Consider the following 26714-nt stretch of genomic DNA (forward strand, 5'->3'; position numbering starts at 1 on the left):
TGACCTCCAGGCTACTGCTATGAGAGTCAGCTGTGTCTGCAGTGGGAGAGCTTCTGTGCTGAATCTCTAGGGCGGTGCTAATCTAGCCTTTGCCTGAGGTATCCGGCAAATGCCTCTGTGCAGGGCTTGGGCAGGGCGGGTCCCAGGGCATCTACAAGGCGGGCGGAGCGAGCAGTTATGGCTGCTCTCAGTTCCGTCCCCAGTGGCTCTGCAACCGCTGCAAACCTCGGAGAGAAAGCTGCCTTCCCGCTTCTCCCGTTTGAGTCTGGGTCCCTAGAGACTCGCCCGGATCTGGAGCTCAGAGTCTGAAACTCCCTCCCGATTGAAAACAACAACCGCGCCCTCCGCCGCCGGCCCGCTCCACATGCACTCCGCACCTTAGTATTTCACTTTAGCACTGCGCCTCCTCTGAGTCTCGTATGGTTTCCTCTTTCCTCCTAGTTGTAGAACTTCCACTCACCCAGCCTTCCTGTGGTTCTGGATGATGTCCGTTCCATCTTTTAGTTGTATTTTTGAAGTGGTTGTTCGAGGCAGCAAACTCCGGCGTTAACCTATGCCGCCATCTTGGTTCTCCTGAGGCACTTTCCCCTCGGCGGGGGGGGGGTGGGGGGGGGCAGCGGAGTCCCCGGTGCAGGCGGAGGGCCGCGCGGTCCGTTTTACACTGAGAGCCCTGGGAGGAGGTCCCAGGGCCCGAGTGACCTGGGGGGCCCCTTGGGGGGGACAGCACCGGGGCCAAGCGGGTCCTCAGGCAGCTCCCAGTGCCCCGCTTTTGGCTTTCTTGATAGTATGCTTTGATATGCACAAAAGTTATTAATTTTGATCAACTCCAATTGATCTATATTTTCTTTTGTTGCCTGTGCTTTGGTATCACATTCATGAAAACGTTGCCAAATTTAATATCATAAAGATTTTCCTTCATGTTTTCTTCTAAGAGTTTTATAGTTTCAGCTCTTAAGTTTAGGGTATTGACTTATTTTGAGGTCATATTTTTATATGGTTTAAGATAAAGCTCCAGCTTCATTCTTTTGCACATGAACAGTCAGTTTATCCAGCACCATTTGTTGAAAAAAACCATAATCTAATTTCAAGACATTTTCATCATCCCCAAAAGAAATCCCATATGTGGAATTTCCTTTTTATAAAAGGAACTAGGAACATACTAAGTAAGTTTTTGAGAGTTAATAAACCTTGTCTTTCACAGACAAAAGTTAGCTCATTATAAGAGTTTACTGAGATCATTAATTCTCTGTTCTACAAAGACATGTGACCTCCATCCATCATTAAACAACACTGCAAAACTCTTGTGTATGCACGCAGGCCAAGAGCTGGAATTCCCGCAGTTCTCAGGAAGGGTGAATTGTTATTAGTGCAGAAGACATTTGTTATGATTTTTTAAATATATTTTTAATTGATTTTTTACAGAGAGGAAGGGAGAGGGATAGAGAGTTAGAAGCATTGATGAAAAAAAAAAAAAAAAAAAGAAGCATTGATGAGAGAGAAACATCGATCAGCTGTCTCCTGCAACACCTCCTATTGGGGATGTGCCCGCAACCAAGGTATATGCCTTTGGCCGGAATTGAACCTGGGACCTTTCAGTCTGCAGGCCGATGCTCTATCCACTGAGCCAAACCTGTTAGGGCTGTTACGATTTTTTTTGGCTACCCAGCACCTTGTGAGCACCCTTCCTATACTTGGTTGATTTCCTTTCTTAGGAGTCCCACCTCTCCAGGGTTGAAACGAGAATTTCCAGCACCAGCCTTCTTTACAGCTAGGACTCAGTCATGGACCTGAGCTCAGCAGGCAGAGGCACCCAGGCCAGACTCCAAATGGAAAGAAAGCACACTGAAAACGGAAGGGCTACCGGCAAGTGATGCTAGGGAGGGTGGTGGAATGACTTGACATCCTTGAATTAATTCCTCTTCTAGAATTGATCCTGTAGTTTGCAACTATGACCCTTACCTGCTACAATGAAGCATGAGAGTTTTTAACTGCTCCTATTCTATTAATTTATATTACTTGTAGGATTACTTTTCAGAGTTTCTGTTGATTGTTTTGGCTATTTTTCTCTTCCCTTTTCACCCTTTGTTATTACCATGCTGGGGTCCATCCCCAGCAGATCCAGGGGTCCCCAAAGGTGTGGACAGAGTCGGCGAAGAAAGAATGACACGGAGACAGCGTTCAGTTGATCAGCAGCCTAGCCAGGATCTCTAGCCAAGTTCTGGTCAGGATCTCCCGAGAAGTTCTGGTTAGGATCTCCAGCCAGGTTCTGTGTACATGTTCTCTTGCTAGGTTCTCCAGCCAGGTTCTGTCCAGGTTCTCCAGCTAGGTTCTCTCGCTAGGTTCTCTAGCCAGGTTCTGTGTCCAGGTTCTCTAGCCAGGTTCTATCCAGGTTCTCCCGTCATGTTCTGTCTAGGTTCTCCAGCCAAGTTCTGTAGCAAGGTTCTGTCCAGGATCTTTTGCCATGTTCTCTCACTAGGTTCTGTCTCTAGGTTCTGTGTTCTGTTGTCTTGTTACATCTGTATTTATACCAGTTGATTTTAATCCTATCAATTTCTATTCCAAAGGTTAGGGCGTTTCTTATCTCCATTCCAGGGAGTAAAGATTATGTGGCTTAAGCGTGATTGTTCTTAGTTAAAGTGATTACCTACCTGCCTGGCACTTAGTTAAGGGGTTTTATTCCCTCCCTAACTTCAGGGAAAAATCCCTACCTGGGGAAACAACCTTTCTCGGAGAGGTGACCTTGGTTAAAACACATAGCGCCAAGAAGGGGAGCAAACATATTAAGAACAGTATGCCATATACGCCAGGTCCCTTGAAACATATGCTGTGCAGATGTTTCTTCCCTGCAGCAACTGTGTCAAGCAGCAAGGATGGACCGGCTCCCAGCATTACCATATTTTTTTCCCACTGGAAAGTGGGAATGAGTAGGCTTGGTGGGCCACAAGGTCTTTTGTTTGGCAGAAATGGGCCATAGTCTAAATAGTTTGGGAACCACAACTTGGAGTAAACCCAGGAATTCAGCATCACCTCCTCCCTCCCGGGTCACGTCGGTGAAAGCATCTCAAGGTTGGGCACAGACACATCCTCTGCAGTGGGATGCTGCTGCCCCCACCCTGTTTGGGCAGCGTTCCTCCCAGCTTCATTGTCTCTGGTCAGACTCCAGCAGAAGCCTTCCCAGGCATCACCTGGCTGCAGAGCACGGGTTGCAGGTGCAGATACTTTAGGGCTTGTGTGGGCTGCGGCATCTGCCTTTTGGGTTGGGAGGAAGATTTTTCTTGGCAGGGTCTGCACATTCAGGAAAGTCAGTTAAACCAAACTGAGCTTGATAAGTAATCTCCTGACACCTAGGTGAAGCCCATGGTGTTTCCAGATTTTTCAAGTTGGAAGACCTTTTATTACTATTGTATATGGCCCCACCTGGCCCTTTAGCAAGCCCAGGCTAAAGAGAAGTGGGCGTTTGTGATGTGGGTCACACAAGGCTGATGAGCACCCAGCCTCCGCAGCCAGAGGAAGGCTGGAGCATCATCAGAGATAAACCAGACAGAGGCAGTGAGAGAAGAAGGGCTCTAGAAACTTCTATCAACTTCAACTTTCCTTCTAAGGAGATGGGGTTTGTTGCCAGTGTACCTACCACCTGGCAATACAAAGGAAGGTCACATACAATTCTGGTTTGTGGTTTATTTTGTTTTAATGTGGGTAAAGTCACTCAGAAAATGTGTTTCAGAAACTCACATCCCATATTTGCATCACCCTATAGCAGCTCAAAGGTGTCACAAAATTGTTGGTCACTAGAAGCACAGCAAAGGCAGGCTTTTATTAGGTAACTGTAAATAAACAAATAAGCTCAGAACTTTTCTTCCAGCCAGATTAGGGGTCTTTTTCAAGTCAAGGCACCTCTTTCATGCTGCTGAGTATCTTGAGGGCACCAGACCAGGGCCTTGCAGGTGGCCAGTGCTCAAGGAGGCCTGCTGATTCTCTACTGCTGGGAGCAGAGAAAGATAAAACAGAACCTTGGGCACCATCTTCATTAATGAATGGGGAAACAGAGGCTCAGTGACTTGCCTGTACCCTACAGCAGGGTCCAGGTCAGATCCTGCATTCTAGACCCCTGCCCCTGTGCCTCCCTTTACACACCTCATGCGGATGGCCCTGCTGTGCGGTGTGGCCCTGGAGGACACCGAACTGGTGGTTTCTTCCAGAACAAATAGTGTGGCTGGTGTCCCCAGTTTAAACGTGGAGCAATGACATTGCTGTGGTCAAGAGAGCCAGAGAGCTACGCATACTTCCGTTGGTGACCTTCGCTGCAGCCTCTGGTTACAGGGAAGGACGATGCACCACAATAGGAACAGTCGCCAACATCAACAAAGCACTTACTCTGTGCTGAGTCCTTTACCCATCCTCACTCCGCGCTGGGACAGCACTGTCACTCTGCCCTGTAAGTGCGGCACAGATGGCCTCCTGGTGGCCCAGCCTCAGCTCAGTGTTGCGTTCAAAGAAACAGCATTAGGTAGGAAAAAACTGAACTGGAGGCAATCCAAACCTCCACTGCAGTCTCTAGAGAAAACATCAAAGGGGAAGTGCATGCTTAGCACAAAGCAAAAGTCTTAATTCTCTTCTCTCCTATCTCTGCTATTCTCAGTATCTATTTCCAGCAACACAACTGCTCCAGTAGCAGAGCACCCTGCTCCTCAACATCCCATCTACCCAACTCTTTACTCACTCACCTTCCTCACCTCCGGCATCTACTCGCCCATCCTCTCCTTGTCACCAAGAATCCCAATATTGGCTTCCTGTGCCCGATACTTTCTCAAGACTTGATGACCCCCATCTGCATAGTAATGGAAGGGCAACAGCCAAGCAAACGATGCCAGAAACTTTCTTTTTAAAAAAATATATTTTATTGATTTTTTTACAGAGAGGAAGGCAGAGAGATAGAGAGTTAGAAACATCGACCAGCTGCCTCCTGCACATCTCCTACTGGGGATGTGCCCGCAACCCAGGTACATGCCCTTGACCGGAATCGAACCTGGGACCTTTCAGTCCACAGGCCAACGCTCTATCCACTGAGCCAAACCGGTTTCAGCGCCAGAAACTTTCTTAAAAGGAAATGACTTGAAGGCTCCACAGGCAAATACGCTCACGTGTTTACGGTTTTTATTCCCCGCCACACCCATTCTGCAGATAAGAAAACTGAGGCATAATAACAATAGTGAATAATTATGTTGTAATAATAATAATAAAACAACCAGACACTGTCCAATATTGTACAAATGACACCTTACTTAATTTCACAATGAACATATTAGGCAGGTGATTATAGCCTTTTCACAGATGACAGGTTTAGGGCACAAAGCTAGTCAATGGCAGGGCTGAAATTCTAATTGGAATGTACCTGACTCTAGAGACCCAGCTCTTAACCACAATATTCTCTTTCAGGTTCTACTTCTGTTGTCTATGAAGTTGCCAGTAGAGTTTAACTGGAAAGAGAAGGGCTAGAAGAGATTAATGGGGGGAAAAGGACATATGTAATACTTTCATCAATAGATTTAATTAAAAAAAATAAATAGAAAGAGAAGGAACCAGATAGCAAGGTTTAGTGTTAAATTCCATCACCAGCCATGCTCATTAAGCACCGGATGATTATGAAAATATAAACATTTCCTGAGCGTGCAGTAGGTCTATAAATAAGATAAATTTATTTTAAAGGATTAGACTGAGAAATGCAGCGACTTTCTAATTAGCTTAAAATTATTTAATCGATACAACACAATTGCTTTTCAAATAATCTTTGAAGGTTCCAAGGAGTCTTGAGGCATTTAATTGCTATTTAACCAGATAGCCGCAGTCAAGTTACACAGATATCAATTGTAGAGAAAATGCTCTTTGCAGATCCAGCACTCTGTCAAAATTTCCATTAGAAAGATATATTTTCAGGCCAGATACAAGGGTTTTAGGTTACAAATTAATTTCGTTTCTCTGTTGTTCACGAGGGCAGGGTGGGGGAGGGGGGGCTGGAGAGGCTGATTCAAGGATCCACGGGGAGATGTACCTCCCTGCCAAGGCGGCAGTTTCTCCCGAAGCAGAGGAGGATGCTGCTGCCAGTGACTCCAATTAGCAAATCTGAGTTGAACTTGGGTCCCCCTTTCATCTAATGGCTCTGCTCCGGCAAATATAAACCGTGGGCCAAGACTTGAACCAGGCGTTTGCCTGGATCTCACTCATACCCAATACACCTACTCTCCGGACCCCATGAAGTGAAAGCAATAGACTCTCATGGAACAAGCAGTGGCTACAGAATCAGAAGCTCTTGGGCAGGAATCTGTGTTTTAACAAGCCTCCCAGGTGTTTTTTATGCGCAGTAAAGTTTGAGAAGTCCTGCTCTCACCTACTTTTAAAAACACTTTGTAAACTATAGTTCGGTGCTTCTTAAACTGTAATGCATCTGCATCTGCTGAAGATCCCCTTAAAATGCAGACGCTGATTCAGTAGGTGTGGGGAGGGGCTGAGAATGTGCATTTCCAACTCGGGAGATGCTGCTGCTGCTGGCCCAGCACCGAGGAGCCGGGCGTGTGATTGGGGTGTCTGTGGGGTTGGGAAGGAGTCCAACAGACCTCGGCACAATTCCTAGCTCCCATGCTTGCAAGCTGTGTGACCTTGGCCACGTCTCTCTACCTCCTTGAGCCAGATTCCTCTGCTATGAGAGGGTGTAAAATAGGACTATGCACTTTCAGATGGCAACAGGCCTGTACTTAACACAGCACTTGGCATGTAAGAAACACTCACACAGAAGCTGTGGTTGCCGTTGTTTCTCCGGGAAGAATGAAACAGCCAAGTGCTCAATAATCGTTCGTTGTTTTATTAGTTATTGAGAATTGCCATATGGTGAGACAGGCATTGTGCCAACTAGCACACTATTATCAATTCCTCCTCCCAATGACTGTATATGTGAGGTCAGTTATTATCTGTTCTGTCTTGTAGATTAAGAAACCAAAGCCCAGAGAGGTTTAGTAACTTGCTCCAAGTCACAAAGTCAGTGGAAGGCAGAGCTAAGGTTGAATTCGTGTCTCCCTGCCCAAGCTTCCAGTCACCCAGACTGAGGCATGGTCTGTCCTGAAGACCTGAGTGGAGGGAAGGTGGTGGGAGGTGGTACAGTTCAGGACCAGGTTGTAGAGATGGAGGTCAGGCAGGGCCAGACAATGGTCTGGAGGTGGAAAAGCTGGGCTGCCGAGGGACATCAGGCACAAGAGAAGGAGTGGGGCCAGGTTCCACAGGGATTGGGACACCCGTTGATCAGAATATGGAGCCTAAAAGGGACGAGGACTGTCACCCTAGCACCGTGCACCCTGCTGAGTCAGAGCAGTGCTCCTTAAAGATACAGTAGGTATACGACTAACAATGGATTCATAGATTCATTACTATTTCGAAGGCAGCAACTGATTTGGAATTGGTGGCCAGGATGTGTTGAAGTGGGGAAGAGATTTTCACATCTGGCCTCTTTTCTTTAAAAAGGGAGCAGTTCAAAACAGAAGAACAACAGGAATATTTCCCTTGGAGCTCAGCCAGTGCGCACAATGCCTCCTTTTCTTCCCAGGGAAGGAGGCGTTGGGGTGCAGCCCCTTGGTGGGTGTGTGCAGCCCGGAGCCTGCCTGACGCACTTACCCACTTGTGCTGAGGAGCACAAAGCCCCCCAACTGCCAAGCCAAACACAAATGCCTCCTTCACCGCAGGCCTGTGCGGCGTGTGGTTCAGCTGCCACGGCTTCTGAAAGGCCCCCCTCCAGGGCCAAAGTGAGGCTCCTGTGGCTGGGTCCCCCAACTACCATTTGGAGACAAAAGGAGGCATTCGCAATCACCCAGTCACCCTCACAGGCCATGAGGCACGAAGGTAAACATCCCAGCAGCTTAAAGGGAACAAGGGGAGACTTTCTGGTAAAAAAATTAGCCTCTACAGATGGTGTTCAATTAGCCATTCATCAGAAATTATTGTTCAGGCACAGGGCCTGGGTCTGTGGATTTATGGATGAATAAGCCAGAAATAAAAACGCTTTAAAGAAATCAAGGTCCAGCCCTAACCGGTTTGGCTTAGTGGATAGAGCGTTGGCCTGCGGACTGAAGGGTCCCAGGTTTGATTCCGGTCAAGGGCATGTACCTTGGTTGCGGGCACATCCCCAGTAGGGGTGTGCAGGAGGCAGCTGATAGATGTTTCTCTCTCATTGATGTTTCTAGCTCTCTATCCCTCTCCCTTCCTCTCTGTAAAATAGCAATAAAATAAAAAAAATTAAAAAATAAAAAAGAAATCAAGGTCCAAAATAGGAGGCAGAGATCTAAATCAGGACATAGGTTTTATAGAGGTGGGCAAAGGCAGTACGGAGGACCATGAAAGCATCACTGTCGTGGTATTTGAGCTGGGCTTTGAAGGATGAATAGAAGATCGACAGGCAGACTGGGGTGGCAACCCTGTAGCTCAGAGCTGAAAACAGGCACGGCGGGCTTGAGGAATTACCAGTGAGCCAGGCCCCGAGTGGGGAGAGTGGGGGCTGGAGGTCAGCTCCTTTTATTCTGTAGAGATAGGAAACAGCGAAGGTTCTCAGCACAGGAGGAGCAAGATGAAGGCTGGGATTTGGATACAACTCTGGCTGCAATGAGGGGGGTGCATCCGCAGGACCTGGCCCATTAGGTGACCATGAATATTTAAGGAATAAACAAATGGTTTTGAGAGGGGAGAGAGCAGCAAGTCTGACGAGAAGTCTGCCCAGACTTAATGCTTTCACTAACTGCTTCTTTTATGTCTTTTTTTTTTATTCTTTTAAGAGAACAGCAGCCTTTCTTCTCCTTTATTGAACCATCACAAATGTATATAATCTGAGATTGCAAGCATAATCACATAATGTCTTATACTGTTGGCAGTTTCCTGAATATTGGCTTTGTCTTCCGGGATAATTTTGTCAGCTCCTTGAAGCCCAGGGCAATGCCCCCTATGTTCTCTCCGCATGGCCCAGCAGCATCTATCATGCGCTAAGCACACAGTAGGTTCCAGGTAAGCAGAACCATGAAACACATCATGGAGTACAAGAGCCAGACAGGCTCTTGCAATTTAACTGGTCCAACTGGCTCATTTTACAGATGGGGAGGCTGAAACCCAGAGGAAGGGGAACATGACCATCCGAAAATGTGTTCACATTCCTACCTCTAGACTCTGGCATTTCACAGCAGGGACCTGGGCTCAGCCAAGACTTTCAAGTGGTAAAGCCAAGGATCAAGGCATCCAGCCACAAGCCCAGATAACAACAGGGTAAACAAAACAACAACACACAAACACTAGGCACAGAAGGACGTGTTCCTATGCATACATGGTATTCAGCTTCCAATCCTTCTGCAATTCGGAGAAGAGCATAGCCTGGCTCTAGAACTGTTACAGGCAGCACAACACAAACATGAAGAGTGTGGGCTTTGGAGTAAGGTGGGCCTGAGTTTGAATCCCAGCTCTGCCACTTACCAGTTGTGTCTTCAGCAAGTTCTCTAAACTCTCCCAGCCCCAGTGTCCACACATGTCGAACAACAAAAACACAGTTTCCTCCTTACAGGGTTGCACAGATTAATTGGGATGAAGTATATCAAATGCTTATCATGGAGCCTGCAGTGGAAATGAAAAGGTGATAAACTAGAGAGAAATTGGCAGTCAATGGACCCGTTGGTTCCTGAACACTTACTTACGATCAGGCACTGGATCAGGGAGGAGAGGGAGGTGGCAAAAATCCAGGATTTCAAACCTGGGTAACTAGAGAGTGGTGGGGACACCAACTGAGTTATGAAAACAAGGACAAGAGAGAAACCCGAAGGTTAGTGGTGTAGACTCTAGAGTCACCCATGTCAGCTGAGGTGAGGGGGTGAGGAGCAAGAGGAGGAGTGTGAGGAAAACTCCTGAGAAAGTCACATGTGGGGAGCAGATGTGAAAGAAGAGCCAGAGTGGCTTGCAACCCAGAGAACGGGCAAGGCCAAGCTCAGCTTCAGTGGCGCAGGGGAATGTTGCCAGGCGTGGACAAGGTGGGAGAAGCAGCAGATGGGGCTGCTCTTCGCTACTTCAGTGGAATTCAGGAGAGCAATGGGCAGCCGCTCAAGGGAGGGGAAGGTGAGCGTGTCTGCAGGCCAATGGGAAGAAGCCAGGAAAAAGGAGTGGACTGAGAAGCAAGAAAGAGAAGGTGGCATGAGAGCCAACATTGACTCCAGGCACGGTGCTGAAACATGCGACAGAACCGAATTTCATCTTCATCACAACCATCGGAGCTAGGTGATTTGATGAGTCGTATTTTGCAGTGAAGAAATTAGGCACAGAGAGGTGAAATACCTCACCCACGTTAGCAGTAGGCAGAACTGATATCTGAGGCCAGAAGCATCAGCTCCAGAGTCCACAGCCAGCTTGAAGGACAGTGTTTCTGGAGGTGGGACGGGAAGATGTTTAAGGCTTGGCTTTGACCGGGGAGGGGAGAGCAAATCTGGAGAGAAATGGCGCGGCAGAGATGAGAGAGTTCCAGCCACATGGCTTCCACCTTCTTCGTCAGGTAGGAAGGAACAGGCCCAGGGCGTGTGAGGGGCTTTGGGAACTCAAGGACAGCAGATGAGGTTTGCCACAGTCGGGGAGGGAATTTGGATGAGATGACTGAGACAGACATGAGGGATGCCAGGTAGCAGCTAAGGTCAAAGGGCACAGATTTAAAATGAATCCAGCAGTCCCAGGGCAGAACTAGAGATATGGGACAGTAAAGTTTAGCCTAGGATTGGTGTTTATAAAAGTAAAAGATGTTAAGAGGGGAGATTGTAGGGAACAAGGGAGAACACAAATAGTGTGAATGTTGGCACAATGGGTGAGGGGAATATTTTCAACATCACATCATCCATGCCAACCAGCACAAAGGTGGACAGGGCAAGTAGCCATGAGGGCCTGTAACTGAGCTCTGCTGACCAGCCACCCTACTCAAACACAGGCTGATTACAAAGGTCCCCCAAAGCACCCCCTACCATCCCAAATAAGTCTTCTTAGTTTAACAGTGAAGCCTTGTAACTTCGCTGGCTAAAACTATAGCCACAAACTACACACGGCCATTGAGCACTTGCCTGAATTAAAATGTACTATAAGTGTACAACACAGGGGAATGTTGCCACTGCATTTCAAAGATTTAGTATGAAAAAAAGAGTATAAAATATCTCATTAATTTTGGGGTATTGATTACATGTTGAAATGATAATATTTTGGATCTATAGGTCAAATAAAAATATATCATTAAAATTAATTTTACCTGTTTCCTTTTTTATTTAATGTGCTATTAGAACACTTAAAATGTGACTTCCATTATATATCTATTGGAGAGAGCTGGTCTATAATGCAACTATGATATTAAATGTGGGCTACATAAATGTATTAGGTCAATATGCCCATTTAAGCAAATTAATTTATCTGAATAGCTCTCAGATATTCTTTGAGAGAGTGTGAAACAGAGGTGATAAGTTTTGATTTGTTGGGTGTGGGAATGGAGGGCCAGGAAGATGTGGCCTGAATTAGGAAAGGTGTTTTCTGTGGGGACCAAAAAAGCATTTTATGCTAACTAGCTGAATGGGGCAAAAAAAGGGCCAAACATCCAAAAGAGACCAAATGCTGCCAGAGATGACGAAGGCTGGCCTCTCTCCCGGTGTCCTAGCTCTGCACCATCCGTCTGCCCTTCCACTGACCGTGGGGTGACCCTCAAACCTCTTCCTTTCATCTGCTCCCACCAGACTCTCCCAGAATACTAAGCCCAACAACCTCACACACTCCAAAAAATAATTCCCACCTGGCCAAAACCAGGGCCCTCCCGCAGCCCCCATTTCAGGAGCTTTCTGCACACAATGAGAAGAGGAGGAAATATGATACAGCATGACTAGCATGGCTGGGAGCCAGGACACCCAGATTTGTCCAATTTTTGCTGTGTGAGTTTGAGTCATAGCGCAACTTCTCAGGGCCGCAGCTGCTTCATTTGTCACATCACAACACCAATATCTATGGACTTGTCAGGGGTTTCATGAGATAACAGGAGTAAGAGGTCTTTGTTAAAGATGTGTTATACAAATGAAAGAGAACTATTGTAATCTAGAGCCAGAAAGGGAAGGAGAGAAATGAAAAAGGGAAAGCAGGTAGCAGGGAGGGGGCCTTTACAAAGAGAGGCATGAATCCCCCTTCCACTAAGAGGAGGTGACTTTCCCCACAGGCAAGAGGGTGCCCGGCTGATGGGCAGGCGCAGGTCACGGCCTCCCTATCAGACACAGCTTCCTCGCCACATACCTGGCTTCAGGAATTCCTCTGTAGCTGCAGAAATAAAAGTGAGTCCAGAGAAAACGTCCCAAACAAAACTGAATGCATCTATTAATGAACTGCTTGAGTTTAATTTTAATGTTACTCGGCACTGAAAAGAGGATTTTAAATTCCGCTGTGAAAAGTTATAACTCATCTCAGATTCACTCCCCACGCCCTAAAGTCCACCCCCATTCCTCCCTCGACATGGTGAAGGGTGGAGAATGAGGAATTCAAAGAATGGAAGATGTAAGCAGGGTTTGCTTTTCCCAACGGTGTAATGGGCTCTGATCATCCAATACCCAGCAAGCGGTGCGGAGCACATCTGCATTTTATTTAAGCCGCATTCTAGCCTTTGAAGGAAGGAATTATTATCCCCATTGTATAGGGAGAGAACTGAGGCTCAGAGGGTCCCCGTGGGGATTTACAACCAGCTCTTTCTATCCTGCAGTGCTTTCCACGGCAGACTCTCTTCACGGGTGATGTACTAACCTCGTATGTTCAAGATAGAGCATTAGGGGGAAACACAGCAGGACAGATGTAAAACCTTATTCTTATTTTAAAAAAATGTTTCTATCCAGATATGCATATATAGATATATATCTAGCTGTGTATAAGGATATAATTGTATCTCATATGGGTATAGTACCAAGTCTAGAGTAATACACTCCAAACCGTTCCACCTGCCTAACCACCAATTCTTGACAGTTGCAGTTTGTGCCTTCGTATGTTTTTATGTTATTTTAAATGTTTGCCTCTAACTGGTAAGATGCTATAAATAACTCTGTAATAAGCACTTTCCAATAGGGCTTATTGAGCCTTTCAAATTTTAAAAAACACATAATACTCTCTAAAAACTATTCAAAAAAATCTTTTTCTTTAGTTTTCTTACCAATTAAAAAACCCCAAACAAATTTCATTTTGTTCTCTAAGAGTCCAATTTTTAAGCTTACAAGCTTAATAAAGCAAGGCAGTAAACATCTCACAATGGAATAAACATCTGCCGAAGACAGGCGTTTTGGTGTCCTTCTTCCACAAAGACACCGGACGCCGTGACTGGAAGGAGCAGGTGAAATGACTCACTGCGGGGCCCCAACATCTCCATCCCTCCAGGTGTCAGCTCCCACCCTTCACATCCTAGTTCCCTCCCCCAGCCTTCCTGCATCAAGTATTTTCCCCACCTAACTGCTTCTCCACAATTAAGATCTTCTGAGGAGCAGTACAATCCATTCCCTAATGTGATAAAGGAATTACAGTGCTAGTGGTTTAGGATTTTCTTTCTCCTCCCCTGCAGTGCATTAGCATTTTATTAGGGGCTTTCAGAACACAGTGTGTTAACTCCAGAGTGATTTGAATGGTGGAGACTTCAGGCAACAAGCTACCTGGCCAGTGGGAGATGCAACCTGTGACAATGGCTACAGTGATCACCTGAATGTTCACCACTCACCTTCTGGCCAGATGTTGCCATGTGGTGATTAATTCAAGGCTAGTGTTGCCAGATCTGATTTTTTTTTTCTTTAAAAAAAAAAAATCCAGGAATGTAGATTTATGTAAAATCTGGTTTTTAAATGTTTTATTTGAAAAAAATCACCAACACCATGCAGGTCAAAAATCCACATGCAAACTAAGTGTCGCCCATGTGCCCAACAGTTAGGCATTGATGTGGTCTCAGCCCACCTTCCTCTCCTCACCTCCAACTCCTCTGCCCCACACAAATGCAACCCACACCTCACCCTGCACCTGAATGCCTGTGCCTTTGCTCACACCTTACTGACCCTTTAAGATGCCTTGTCTTCTCTCCAAGAGTCATTTCCATTCTTCGAGAATCTGCTTAAATTGCACCCACTCTTCCTGATCCTAAATATTAATCTCAATTAATATTGCCCATGCTCCAAGGCTCTCTCCAGAAAGCAACGTCCCGCCATGTGCTTCTCACTTAACTACCTCTCATCCCCACTGCTTCTGCGTGTTTAAATCTTTCTGATAGATCATAAATTGCAAAAAAAAAAAAAAAAAAAAAAAAAAAAAAAAAGAAGGAAAGAAGGGTTCTTGTGTGTGCCAGCTATGACTTTGGTACTATTATCTTCATTTTACAGGAGAGAAAACCAAAACTCAGTGAATAAGTGATTATCTTGAACTTCCTGTATAGTATACTATAGCTTTACAGGTCGTCTAGGGCTAGGCTCTCTTCTGCCCATACCTTTTCCTTCTGTTTCCATCTGGTAACTCCTACTCAACCCTCAAAACAGCTTTACCTACCAGCACCTTCCCCTGCTCCACACACCAGTCAGGACTGGTCCCCTCCCAGCTCTGTGCTCCCACATCATTCTGCACGAGCGCCTGCCAGAGCACTGTCTAGTAATTAGCTGAGTCCTTATCTCCTCTGTTGGACTGTAAGCCCCTTGCCTAGCACAGTACCTGGCCCAGAGTAAGTGATCAGTCAGTATTTACTGGATGGCAGGAAGGAAGGGGATGAGGGAATGACAGAGGGAAGGATGGAAGAGGGAAGAAAAGAGAACGCACAGGTAATCAACAAATGTGAGAGGTAATGAATCCCATGGCTCCCAGCCCCACTTCTGGGTTGGAATTGAGGCTGGCTCCTTTGTGTTCCAGCCCAAAAGCAGATAACTGGGAAGCTCCAGCTGCACCCACCCCGCCCCCCCCCCGCCACTCCCCCCACACAACCCATCAGGGTGGGGCAGGCAGGGGGCAGGATGCTGCTTGGCTTTGGGGCCCCAGGAACCAGCATTCACTGCCACTCATCTCCTGGTCATTGGCCCTGGGGAAAGTGATTTTCTGCACGTCGTCCGGCTGTGCTTTGAAAGGATAACTTCAGTTATGATGGATGATGACGGTGATGAGCTTTCCCCAGAAAGCTGGCGGGAATGTGAACTGGAGAAGCTCACAGCAGGCCTGGTGCTAAGCAGACAATGCTCATTGCCCAGGGCAGACAAGGGGCCGAGGGGTATCCTCTTCCAGAGAACCCTGGAAGTGAGGCACTCTGCAGGTTGCTAGAACATTCCTGTGACGTTGCCCCACCCCAAAACCCCCTCCTCATTCGCTGGCCTGAAGGCGGGGCCAGGCTACCTCTGCTCCTGGACCCTCTCCCTGGCCCAGGCCAAAAAGAACCATCCTCATCTCAGGAGAAACTGCAGAGAATCTAGCCTTGGTTGATGTTCTCAGAAGCCCAACTGCCCTCTCAAGGGAGCAGTTGACAACACCCACTATGAGATCAGAGGTAAGAGAACTCTGGTCTCTTCCTCACCACTCCGCCAAGATCAAGCCAGTGAGAGAGGCCAAAGATACCACTTCCCCAGGGAATTCAGGCAGAAGATCTGGGAAAAGGTCACATGGTCCACCCTCTCCCAGAGCCAGGCCGGATTCCAGGTCCCCTCCCACCCAGACTCCACGCCCAAATGGCTGAGGCAGAGGGTCAGGGTCCCCTCAGTTTCCCCTTGTCTCCAGCTCCTCCCTAATGACCCACCCACAACCTTCTGGTAAGCTCCCAGTGGCTTTCAATCCCACCTCCCAGGTAACTCCGAAAACTAGGCTCTCAGTGAGGCAGGCATAGGAGCCACAGGCACGTTAGCTCACAAATCCTCAAAGAGCCAGTACAGTAGGATCTTTTACCCTATTTTAAAGGCAAGGAATTGAAGTTCAAAACCATTTTATAATTAGAAAGGAAATAAATCTTAAAGGGAAACCACATTTCTTAAATAAACAAAGCACATACCAACAAAACCTAATAAGAACCAGGACTTCAGCAAGAGAACTGACCAAATAATCCTACTGCCTTAGAGACAGGGAAAAAAAAAAAAGCTAATTTAATTGACTACTTATTATGTAAAGTGCTTTCTGTGCACTATCTTATTTCATCCTCGGGGTGACCTTATAACGCAATCTCTTATTGTCCCCATTTTACAGATAGGAAACTGAGGGGCAGGGAGGTGGTGTGACTTATCCAAGTCGCGGCCACAGTGGAGGGTGGATTAACTGGTTCCCCTTCAGGATAACATATCTGCATGTTAACAATAGCTCTCAGGAAAAGACAAAGGAATCCAAAGGAATAACGAATGCAGGGAATGTCAGCCTCAGCTGGGCCAGTGGGCCGAGTTCACAGGGCAAGAGCCTTTGGGAACCACCGGCCATCACCCGAAGGCGGCCACCCACAGACCTGGCTAACACAGGGCTCCATTCAGCAGCTGGCAAAGCCCGGGCATGGGGTAAAATGAGAGAAGACTGGGTCAGGGAAGGCCAGCCAGGAGGCAGGGCAAGAGTGGGGCAAGGAGCAACTGCAGAAGAATGTTTTCAGGTGCTCTGTGAGTGTCCCTGTGTCCAAAATAGCCTGCTTCACGGTGTGGGAGAGACACTTTCAGCGTTGGTGTCAGGGCTGGGCAAGGTGCTGGAGCCGGAGTCCTGGGTTCTCATTCCAGCCCAGTTCCTCACTCCCCGTGCCACCCGGGCCCTGCCACCTGCCCGCACTGGTCCTCAGGGTCCTCACCTGTAAGACAAGAGGGATGGTCTAGGTAACCATAAAGTTTCCTAGAGACAAATGGTAGGTGAAGAGGCTCAGGACAGAGGGAGCTCCTGGCCCAGGAGTGAGTGAGGCCGGTGTGAGGCGCAGGGAAGCTGCCTAGAGGAGCCCACACCTGGAGAAAATGGGACAGTCACCCAGTGGCAGAGGAGAGCGGAGCACTCAAATGGAAAGGCTGTCCCGAATGGCGCTGAAGCACCAGTTAGAGAATGCATCATTTCCAGGAGGTACCACTGTTTCCATGTCACTGCTAGGAAAACTGAGGCTCCGCAGGGAGACAGCCAGGTGGCCGAGCCAGAGTTAGACTCCAGTTCAGCCTGACCGCACAGCTTTTGCTCTTCATTTTTATCCTATCCCCACACTCACAGCACAGGTGCCTGTGAGTGGATTAAGGGTGGAGAGTAGAGGGGAGGAGGCGTGGAAACAGGCAAAAGGCTGAAGAGAAGGATGGGGAAAACACGATGGATGGACAGGAAGCACTTTCTTACTGAAACAAAAAGGCAGCCATAGTTTTTTTCCAAACAGATTCTTCGGTGGTTGCCTGTAGTATTTAAGGGCATAAGGGTCTGGAATCAGCCAGATCTGAGCTGAGCTCCTGGCTCCACCACTTAGTACTTTTGTGACCTAGGGCAGAGGTATGAAGCTTAGAACCTCGCTTTACTCACCAATACAATCCTATAATAATAAATGGGTAATATTCAAATTGACCCTAATGGCGGAACAACTGGGAATGACCAGTTGCTATGATGTACAATGATCACCAGGGGGCAGACACTCAAGTCAGGAGCTGCCCCCTGGTGGTCAGTGCGCTTCCACAGAGGGAGCACCACTCAGCCAGAAGCCGGCTCATGGCTGGCCAGTGCAGCGGTGGTGGCAGGAGCCTCTTCCGCCTCTGTGGCAGCACTAAGGATGTCCGACTAATGGCTTAGGCCCACTTCCTCGGGGGAGCAGTCCTAAGCCATTAGTCAGACATCCCCTGAGGGCTCCCGGGCTGCCAGAGGGATGTCTGATTGCCAGCTTAGGCCTGAACCCCCGGGGAGTGGGCCTAAGTCAGTCAGAGATCCCCCAAGGGGTCCCGGATTGCGAGAGGGTGCAGACTAGGCTAAGGGATCTATCCCCCCACCCCCAGTGCACAAATTTTCATGCACCGGGCCTCTAGTGGGAATAATAACAGTCATAGCTCATTGGGTGGTTGGTAAACATTAAACTGCTGTATTTAAAGGACTTGGCACAGTGTATGGTACATGTTAAGCGTTCAATAAAAGGGAGCAAACCTCAGTGGGCTCTCCTCTCTCTACAGGCTTCCTCTTCAAAACCAACATCTGGCCAGTCTCCCACAGCCTCAAAGACTCCCTCCTCCTTCCGTCTGCCTCCCTCGCATTCCCTCCATTTCAGAACCTGCTTCAAAGTTACTTCTCCCAGGGCTTCTCTTTCCTAGGACTCTAGCTTACATTTGATCAAGTGATCTCATCAATTAGCCTACACAAGCCCCTTAACCTCTCAGGACCATAATTGTCCACCGGGTGGTTGCTTCAAGGGACTGGTTTGCATAATGTCGGCCAAGCCATCAACACAGGGCCTGGTGGATTTGTGGGGCCTGGTGGGTTTGTAGGCTGATAGGAATTGTCTAACCAGTTGCCCATGTGTGCCTGCAATTTGTAAATGAACCTCTGGATATACATCAAAACCTTCCACCCAAACCACAAATTATGTGCTCTTACAAATTTGCCAAACTATTAAATGGAGTTTACAACTGCTCAAGAATGTCTGTACTAATTAGACAGAGATAGATGAAAGATGAGGACGAGCGAGGGTAGGGAATTGGGAACTAAGCTTACTGACTTCCTGTCGGGGGCTCTTTCCCTTTTGGTGCCATGGACACCCTTTAGCAGACTGATAAAACCTATGGACCCTTTCTCAGAATGTTTTAAAATATATAACATAAAATGCATCACTTGACTACAAAGGAAACCAATTACACTGAAATACAATTATTAAAAAATCTTAAAATGAATGTGTAATGTATGTTCTTTATGAACACATTAAATAGCAAGCTCTAGCAGCGGGTGGAATAACTGCTTTAATCTCAGAGCTGCAATGGGCATAACTCATAGCCCAAGATGTCTGCAGCAGCTGAACTGTGATATGAAAATATCTGTGATTCCTACTGGTAACAATATCACAGGTACTGCAAAGACATGTGGTTTATTGCCTACGTTCATAATTGAAGAAAATGCTAAATAAAGATGTTATTTCTTTTTCACCACCCAAGTTCACAGACTCCTCGGAATTCTACACATGGGCTGTTAACCCCAAGTTCAGAATCTCTGTTAGGTCCTTTACAACTCGGCAAGTATTCGTATTGGGCATATTATTGAATTCCAGCTCACCCTCATCTCCTTCTCCAGGAATCTCCCTCCACTCACTCCCCTTCCCGCTCCAAAAGCTCAACTTCTATACACCTGGCCCTCCTCCATCCTCCACTCCCATCTGCTTGGCCCAGTGAGGACTCAGGTCTCAGCAGTATCCTATGCCCAGGCTGACCAGAGACCAGCCAAGACGTGGCCTGGAAAGAAAGCCTCAGCTTCTAGAGAACTGAGCTCAGATGTCAGGATCTTCTCTGGAACCTGAACTAACAGCAAAGAAGAGGCTGGTGTGATCGTGTGGTGAGGGGGACGGTGTGGGCAGGTGCTGAGTTGAGCCAGTGGCATCCAAAGTGAAGACCAGTGACAGCCTGCACCAGTGGACTAGCCTTGAACTCAGAACCCTCTCCACCCCACCTCAAGGGTGTGCTTAGGTAGCAACGCTGCAGTGGACGGCCCCTCACCCTGCTCCCGAGAATCATTTAAGGGAGTCCCTGCTGTGTGTATCAGAAGGGCCCTCCCTAAGTCCGCATTATCAGTAGCATCTTACAAATGAGGAAGCTGAAGTTCGGAAAAGTTGAGTCATTTGCTTGTGCTCACAGGGCTAGTGAAATGGTGACGCTTTTATTCCCTCTTTTATCCTCCTTTTTTCGAGGAGCAGAGTGATGGCCTTTATTATTTATTTATTTAAAATCACATAAAATGATACATGAAACCCATCTCTCAAACTCTGATGTTACTGATAAAATGCCTCCCCCACACACATATTCAATATTAAACCTAGTACATGTGGCCATTCTTGGATATATTCAGCCACCACCCAACTTGACATGACCGTTCTTTTAAACCCTTTCCCAAGAGTAGGATGGCTACATTTTCCAAGGGGGAAGGGCATGGGGAGTGGTAATTAACAGCCGATGAGCACGGCACCTGGAAACACTCAGCCCTGCTGCCTGGTGCCCTGCTATGAAAATCAAAATCGATTTCACTGCGAGTCAGCATCTCTGGCTTCTGGGCAGAACCCACGCTGTGGAGGGAAATGCGCACTGAATTCTGCTCTTTTCTCTTGGCATGGAGCAAATTCCCCCCAATGCCATATTGCTCCCCACTTGTCACTTCACATCAGCGCCACAAACTAGACATACCAAAGGAAACTACAGACACGAAGGGTCCTTCCACACAAAGGGGAAAAGCCACAGCCACATTAAAACATATATTTATCCGGTCAATACGTTCTATTTGCTTTTGGGGGGAAATGGGGAAGGAGATGGGAATTGGGACTTGTGTTTTCTCCCATAATGCCTGTGTCCCCGGAAAGCTATGTGAGGGGCAGGGTCTGGGCCCCAGCGAGACAGTGAGGCGTTCTTTTGAAAATAGACTTCTTTGCTTTGGAGAAGGAATGGTCAGCCTGCTTTGTCAGACACCACCAATCTATAAATGCCTGCATATCACATTAACCATCTACTTGAAATCGTGGGGCAACATTTATTTTATCTTGGAAACCATCACAGGCCTATTTTTAGCCAAAGGGCCCCTCTTCTTTCCTTTAATCCTACTTTGAAATATTCACATAGACTGGACACGGTTCAGAGAAAGACCTACTAGACGCCTCTCAAACTCTGGGTCTGGGAGATTAGTATTCTGAAGCACAGAGAGGGTAGGGGTCCAGCTGTAAATCACACAGCCAGGTAACAGCAGATTTGGGCTCTGATTCCTAGACATCTGGCCTCCAAGCCCGCATCTCACATGACTACAAAATTGCACAAAGTGGTCTGGTCTCCAGGGACAGAGGCTCTGTGAATGTTATCATTTATTAGATCCATAACCCTGGGCAAGTCACTTAACCTCTCAGAGCCTCACTTTCCTCATCTATTTATACACCGGGGACTTTGACATTACTATCTCTAGGATTATTCTGAGGATTAAATGTGCCAGGGCTTGACACAGAGGTGCCTTTTATTATACTGTACTGCTTCCGTGTCACATACAGAAGTGAGTGGGTCTGTCATCTGAAGTGTGATAACTGTATCCGCACAACTGCCCAGAGATGGGGGGGGGGGGAGGGGAAGATTGTTATCAACGCCATTTTACAGTCAGAAAAATTCAGTCCCCAGCCCGGCCCCCAGACATGACATAATTTGCATGACATCAGAGTTTCAAAAGTGAGCACATTCTCAGCATTCAGAAGTCCTAACTGTCCTCTCTCCCACACCTCCCAAGGCCTGGGTTGAATTAGAAGTAATATCCCCTCCTCCTTCCCACACAGAGCAGAACCCCATATCACACTGGCTTATACTTCATGACCCTTCTTTGTAAACTGGGACCAGCACAGTCCCTGGTACCGAGCGGACTCAGTGCAGTTTTGATGAATGAGTGAATTACTATCCTGACCTGCAGATAAGAAGGACTTGGTTGGCCCAGTAGCCAGAAGTAGGTGTCTTATTGCAGAAAGCAAGAGAGAGACCAGGCCAGCAGGCAAGAACTCCAGGGTTAACAAGCAAGAACCCCAGTCTCCCCATTCACTCCCTTAATCCTGCTCTATGGGGAAGAGGCTTTTGACAAGACCAAGAGCTGGGCCCCTGATCTTAAAGGTCCCATCCAGGGCCCAGAAGATAACTCTGAAGCACACGTGACCCTCCTCCAGCTAAAACAGATGTAATAACATTTCAGGCAAGGGGCAGCCAATAGGCCAGGGAGATGGCCCATCTGTCTTCCTAATTGTCAACTCTGCCCATAATAAGATTTTTCTCTCTGTCACAACCTTAGGCTGCTACTGAACTGAAGCAAAACCAAGATATCCATCTTCCAGCTATGTGCAATGGCCTTCACAAGGTGCCAGGGACCAAAGGAGGCTATTTGGCTAAAAGAAGAAGCCCTGGACCGGAAGTCAGGAGCTGGGTGGTGGTGGGGGGCTGGGGGTGAGGGGGAGGGTACATGCTCTTAACCAGCTGCAGATGCTTGGGCAGTCACTGTACCTCATTGGCCTCTGTTTCCTGTAAAATTAAAGTCCAAAGTTCAGGAAATGGGGTCAATGGGGAGGCAAGGGCTGTGAACCATGTGACATTTCATGCAAGATATTTTAGATTATATACATTTGAGATGTTTTTATTTTTTTTTACAATATATTTTTATTGATTTCAGAGAGAAAGGGAGAGGAAGAGAGATAGAAACACCAATGATGAGAGAGAATCATTGATTGGCTGCCTTCTGCACGCCCCCTACTGGGGATTGAGCCCACAACCCAGGCATGTGCCCTTGACTGGAATTGAACCCGGGACCTTTCAGTCTGTGGGCAGATGCTCTATCCACTGAGCCAAACCAGCCAGGGCTGTTTCTATCTTTTGATTTTTCTCCTTTCTTCTCTCAAAATCAATTTAAAAAAATGTTTTTGTTTTTTAAAGATGCACAGTGCAGCTGATGCTCACTGTGACCGAGGCATGTCCAGGGAGCTCTGGAAACAACGAAATGGAGCATTTGACTGGTCAGGAGAGGCCTTGGCTCGGGTGGGGATGGGGTAAGGAAACCTTAAATTTAATGCTGAAACTGAAAGCTGAGTGTGCACTCACTGGATGAACAAGTAGGAAGAGTATTTTAGACAAAGGGCAGCATGTGCAAAGGCAAGAGTGTGTGTTCTAGGAACTGCTTGGAGTGTGACTGAGCAGAACAGACAGTGCTCACTGAGAAGGGAGGAGATGGGGGAAGTGATAGGCCGTATAAGGAATCTTACACTGCAGGCAACGAGTTCATTCTAGTTTCAAAAGTCTAAGAGGAGCCACCACTCCCAGCATGAACCTTCCTAGATGTTGAGCAGAGGCCTTGGTCAGTTTTGAGCACAGCTGCCAATAGGGAACAACTGGTGGAAAGACTTGCTGCTTATTGGCAGCCTGAATGGGCATGGGCTGTCTAACCAAGATGCTGGTGTGCATGGGGGGTAGGGGTGGGATGAATCTGGCACCTGTCTGTCAGTCTCTCCCTCTTTCTCTCACAGCCAGGGGGACTCCAAATGGGCATTATAAAGGCTGAGAAAGGAAGGTGCTGATTGGCCTAGGTCCGTGGTCGGCAAACTGCGGCTCGAGAGCCACATGCGGCTCTTTGGCCCCTTGAGTGTGGCTCTTCCTAAGCCTTAGGAGTACCCTAATTAAGTTAATAACAATGTACCTACCTATATAGTTTAAGTTTAAAAAATTTGGCTCTCAAAAGAAATTTCAATCGTTGTACTGTTGATATTTGGCTCTGTTGACTAATGAGTTTGCTGACCACTGATCTAGACGAGTCTCAATTGGGCTGACTGGGCACTTCAAGTCTCTGCCACGTATCTGTTCCATGCCAGTAGGCTACCTCAGGAATGTCCTCATGGAGATGACAGAAACACAAGAAAGAGCAAGGCCTCTGGAGTTGTAGACTTAGAAGCACCATACTTGCACTTCTGCTTCATTCTATTACCCAAAGCCAGGCACATGGTCAAGTCCAGAAACAGAGGCAAAGGACACTTCAAAGTTAAATGCCCAAGGGGGTGGATGCAGAGAGGGTAAAAGATCATTCAACCCATCAGCAAGACCTATCAATTCTACCTTAGAAATACTTTCCACACCTGTCCAACACTCCTTCTATCTTATTGCTACCACCACTTCAGTTCACCATGATCTCTCTTACCTATCACCACCTGACTGCTCTGTCCAAATCTTTCTTGTCCATTCCTTCTCAGACCATTCTCAATGCAGCAACGAGAATAAACTTAAAAAGAAAACCTGCTCTGACCACTCATTTAATTAAGTCTGCCAAATGGTTTCCTATTGTTCTCAGGATAAAGGGGAAAATCCTGACTAAGGCCTGAATTGTTTTCAATTTTCAATTGAGGGGTTATTTTAAAGCAAATAGGTGAACCTGGTGAAAGGGAGAAAGAGAGTGAAGAGGGAGTGTGGGAAAGAGGCTTTGTAATGACTTCCATGTGAGGACAGCCTGGGTCCCCTTTCTCCAACCTCATCTCCTTCCATCCTTTCTTTCACTTTATGGTTGGAACACATCATAATTCCCCAACTTGTACACTATTTCAAGCCTCTGGGTCTTACTGGGACTGCTCTGTGTCCAAGTAGAGTTCTTTATCCCTCCTTCTGGTACGGATTCAAAACCCCCTGCCTTTTTCCTTTCCTTCTTCTAGGGAAAAAGAAGAGAGAAGAGCCCTGATTGGTTTGGCTCAGTGGATAGAGTGTCGGCCTGAGGACTGAAGGGTCTCAGGTTTGGTTCCGAGAGAAAGAGAGAGAGAGAGAGAGAGAGAGAGAGAGAGAGAGAGAGAGAATGAGGGAGAGGATGAGGGAGAGGATGAGGGGGAGAGGATGAGGGGGAGAGGAGGAGGGAGAGGATGAGAGGGAAAGGAGGAGGGAGAGGATGAGGGAGAGAGGAGGAGGGGGAGAGGATGAGGGCCAGCAAAGGCCAGCTTAGGAGTACCCTAATTAAGTTAATAACAATGTACCTACCTATATAGTTTAAGTTTAAAAAATTTGGCTCTCAAAAGGAATTTCAATCGTACTGTTGATATTTGGCTCTGTTGACTAATGAGTTTGCCGACCACTGGCCTAGGTGATGGGGTGCAGAAGCAAGGGTCATGCCCATTTGGTTGAACCACTGCTCATCACCTGGGAAACAGTCTTTCAGTTCCTCTAATCAACTCTGTTACTAAACTCAGGGCCCTCTCACATGCTGTTCCTTCTGCCTTGAAGGCTCTCTCCACACCCTTCAACTGGTTAATTCCAGTTAGCCTTCTAAGCAACTACCGTGCCTACCACAGATTCTCTTAGCACCTTAACCTTTCATTCAAAGAATGCAGCACTTCATAATTCTATATGTGAGTGATTTGATTCACGTTGGTCTTGGACACTGACTGCAAGCTCCATGAGGCCAGACACTGTCCATTTTGCTCACTTCTCTGTCCCAGTACCTCGCCCGTGCCTGGCTCAGAGCAAGTATTTGTTGGTTGAATGGAAAGCCTTGTGTGGACCCTGAGCCACTCTTCCATTCGCACTGCCCTTTAACATTCCCCACAGCTCACATTAAGGTCCAGTGAGGAGTTTGGACAGGGAAGGAGGGCGGGACTCGACAAGACAATATCGGAGTGGACTCTACTTCTATCCTAAGTGTAGTTCCGTGTTCTCCTGTGCCATCTTGAAGGGGCTCTAAGGCACCCGCAATTGGTTTACCCACCCAGGTAGGTCCTCGGGGATTGTATTTAATTCAATGCTTTCTCCTCAGGCCTCATGCTGGTCAAGGTGACATCTGACCACCTCCTGACCCTAATTGGTCAACAGAACTTTGTCCAGGCGTCAAGGGGTCATCCTCGAAAAGGGGGTAATCTCCACCTCTCCTGGAAAAATGTCCCCTCCTCTCCCTCCATTCCAGCACTCTGGGGCTCCTGGGCACTAAACCCCCTGGTTCCTGCAGCCCTAGCAGATGCCCTAGGCTAGGGCAAGTGCAGATTCAGGCCTGATGTAGGGGCTCTGGGGCTCCACGTTCCCATGCCCAGTAACTGGCCAGGCTGCAGGGACACGGTACTTGGGGGTCAAAGGTTTGACCTTAAAAGAGGGATGCGAGGGAGGGAATCTCACCAAGGGGTGCACGGGCTCGCAAAAAGCGTCCTTGGCCGCCCGCGCGCCGGCGGAGCCCGACTGCCTCCACCCAAGGTCGCAGCCCAGCGGGAGCGCTGGAAAGTTCAGAGGGCGATCGGGGTAGGAATTGGCGGCCGGCTTTTCGGAAAGAAGAAAGACTAAGAGCTCATTTCAGGGAGTCCTCTGAGCCAGGGGCAGGGCGCTCCAGTCCTGCAAGCTGCATCCCGGACCGCAGCGCCCAGCTCGGAAGCGCTGGGCGGGGGCTGCACCACCCCAGCCGCAAGGACGACGCGGCCTTCCCCCTCCTCACTGGTCTCTTCTCTGCCCACCTTCGGGCGCCGGGAGCCAGACAGGGCGCCAGGGGAGAGGCGCCCGCCCTTAGGCTGTTTCGGACCCCCAAAGGGGGCTCCGGTCGGCCCAGGATGCCGCAGTCTCTGCCGTCAGGGGGGCCAGGGACGCGGCGCGAGGAGGGGGCGAGGTGGGGGCGAGACGGGCGGCGGAGGCAGAGGAGCGTGGCGGGGCCAAGACCCTGGTGGCGCAGGGCTGGCTGCTGGCACTCCCACCAACGCAGGGCGCGGGCCGGGGGCGCGGGGCGCCTTACCTTGGCGAGCCGCGGAGTCCGGCGGCAGGCGGCCGGGCCAGCGGTGGGCGCACAGCCCGGCTTTGGGGTGCACGCAGCCTCCGGTGCACAGTCCCGTCTCGGGCGCGCACCCCCGGCGTCCCGAGCGCGCACACCCTCGGGCGCCCTCTCGCCAGCGGATTCGGCCGGAGCCTGGGGCGCACGCCCCGCGGGTCACACCCACCGCGGCCCCCGCCCCAGCTTCGCCCCGCGTCGCCGGCCCAGCACCACCGAGTCCCCGCCTTCGCCAGGAGAAAAAAAGACTGACGCGCGCGGGC

At 48.3% G+C, this 26714-nt stretch overlaps 1 protein-coding gene across 1 annotated transcript in view; it reads right to left on the reverse strand.

Annotated features, from left to right (window-relative positions):
• Positions 1-26441, reverse strand: part of KANK4 (KN motif and ankyrin repeat domains 4) — a 68442-nt gene extending 42001 nt beyond the window's left edge. Inside the window, exon 1 of the mRNA XM_014456728.2 lies at positions 26419-26441. The gene's annotated coding sequence lies outside the window, so the exon portion shown is untranslated. The remainder of the gene's footprint in view (positions 1-26418) is intronic.
• Between the last annotated feature and the right edge of the window lie 273 nt (positions 26442-26714).

This window comes from Myotis lucifugus, unplaced genomic scaffold, assembly GCF_000147115.1.
Source record: "Myotis lucifugus unplaced genomic scaffold, Myoluc2.0 scaffold_63, whole genome shotgun sequence".
In the NCBI taxonomy this organism is placed as follows: domain Eukaryota; kingdom Metazoa; phylum Chordata; class Mammalia; order Chiroptera; family Vespertilionidae; genus Myotis; species Myotis lucifugus.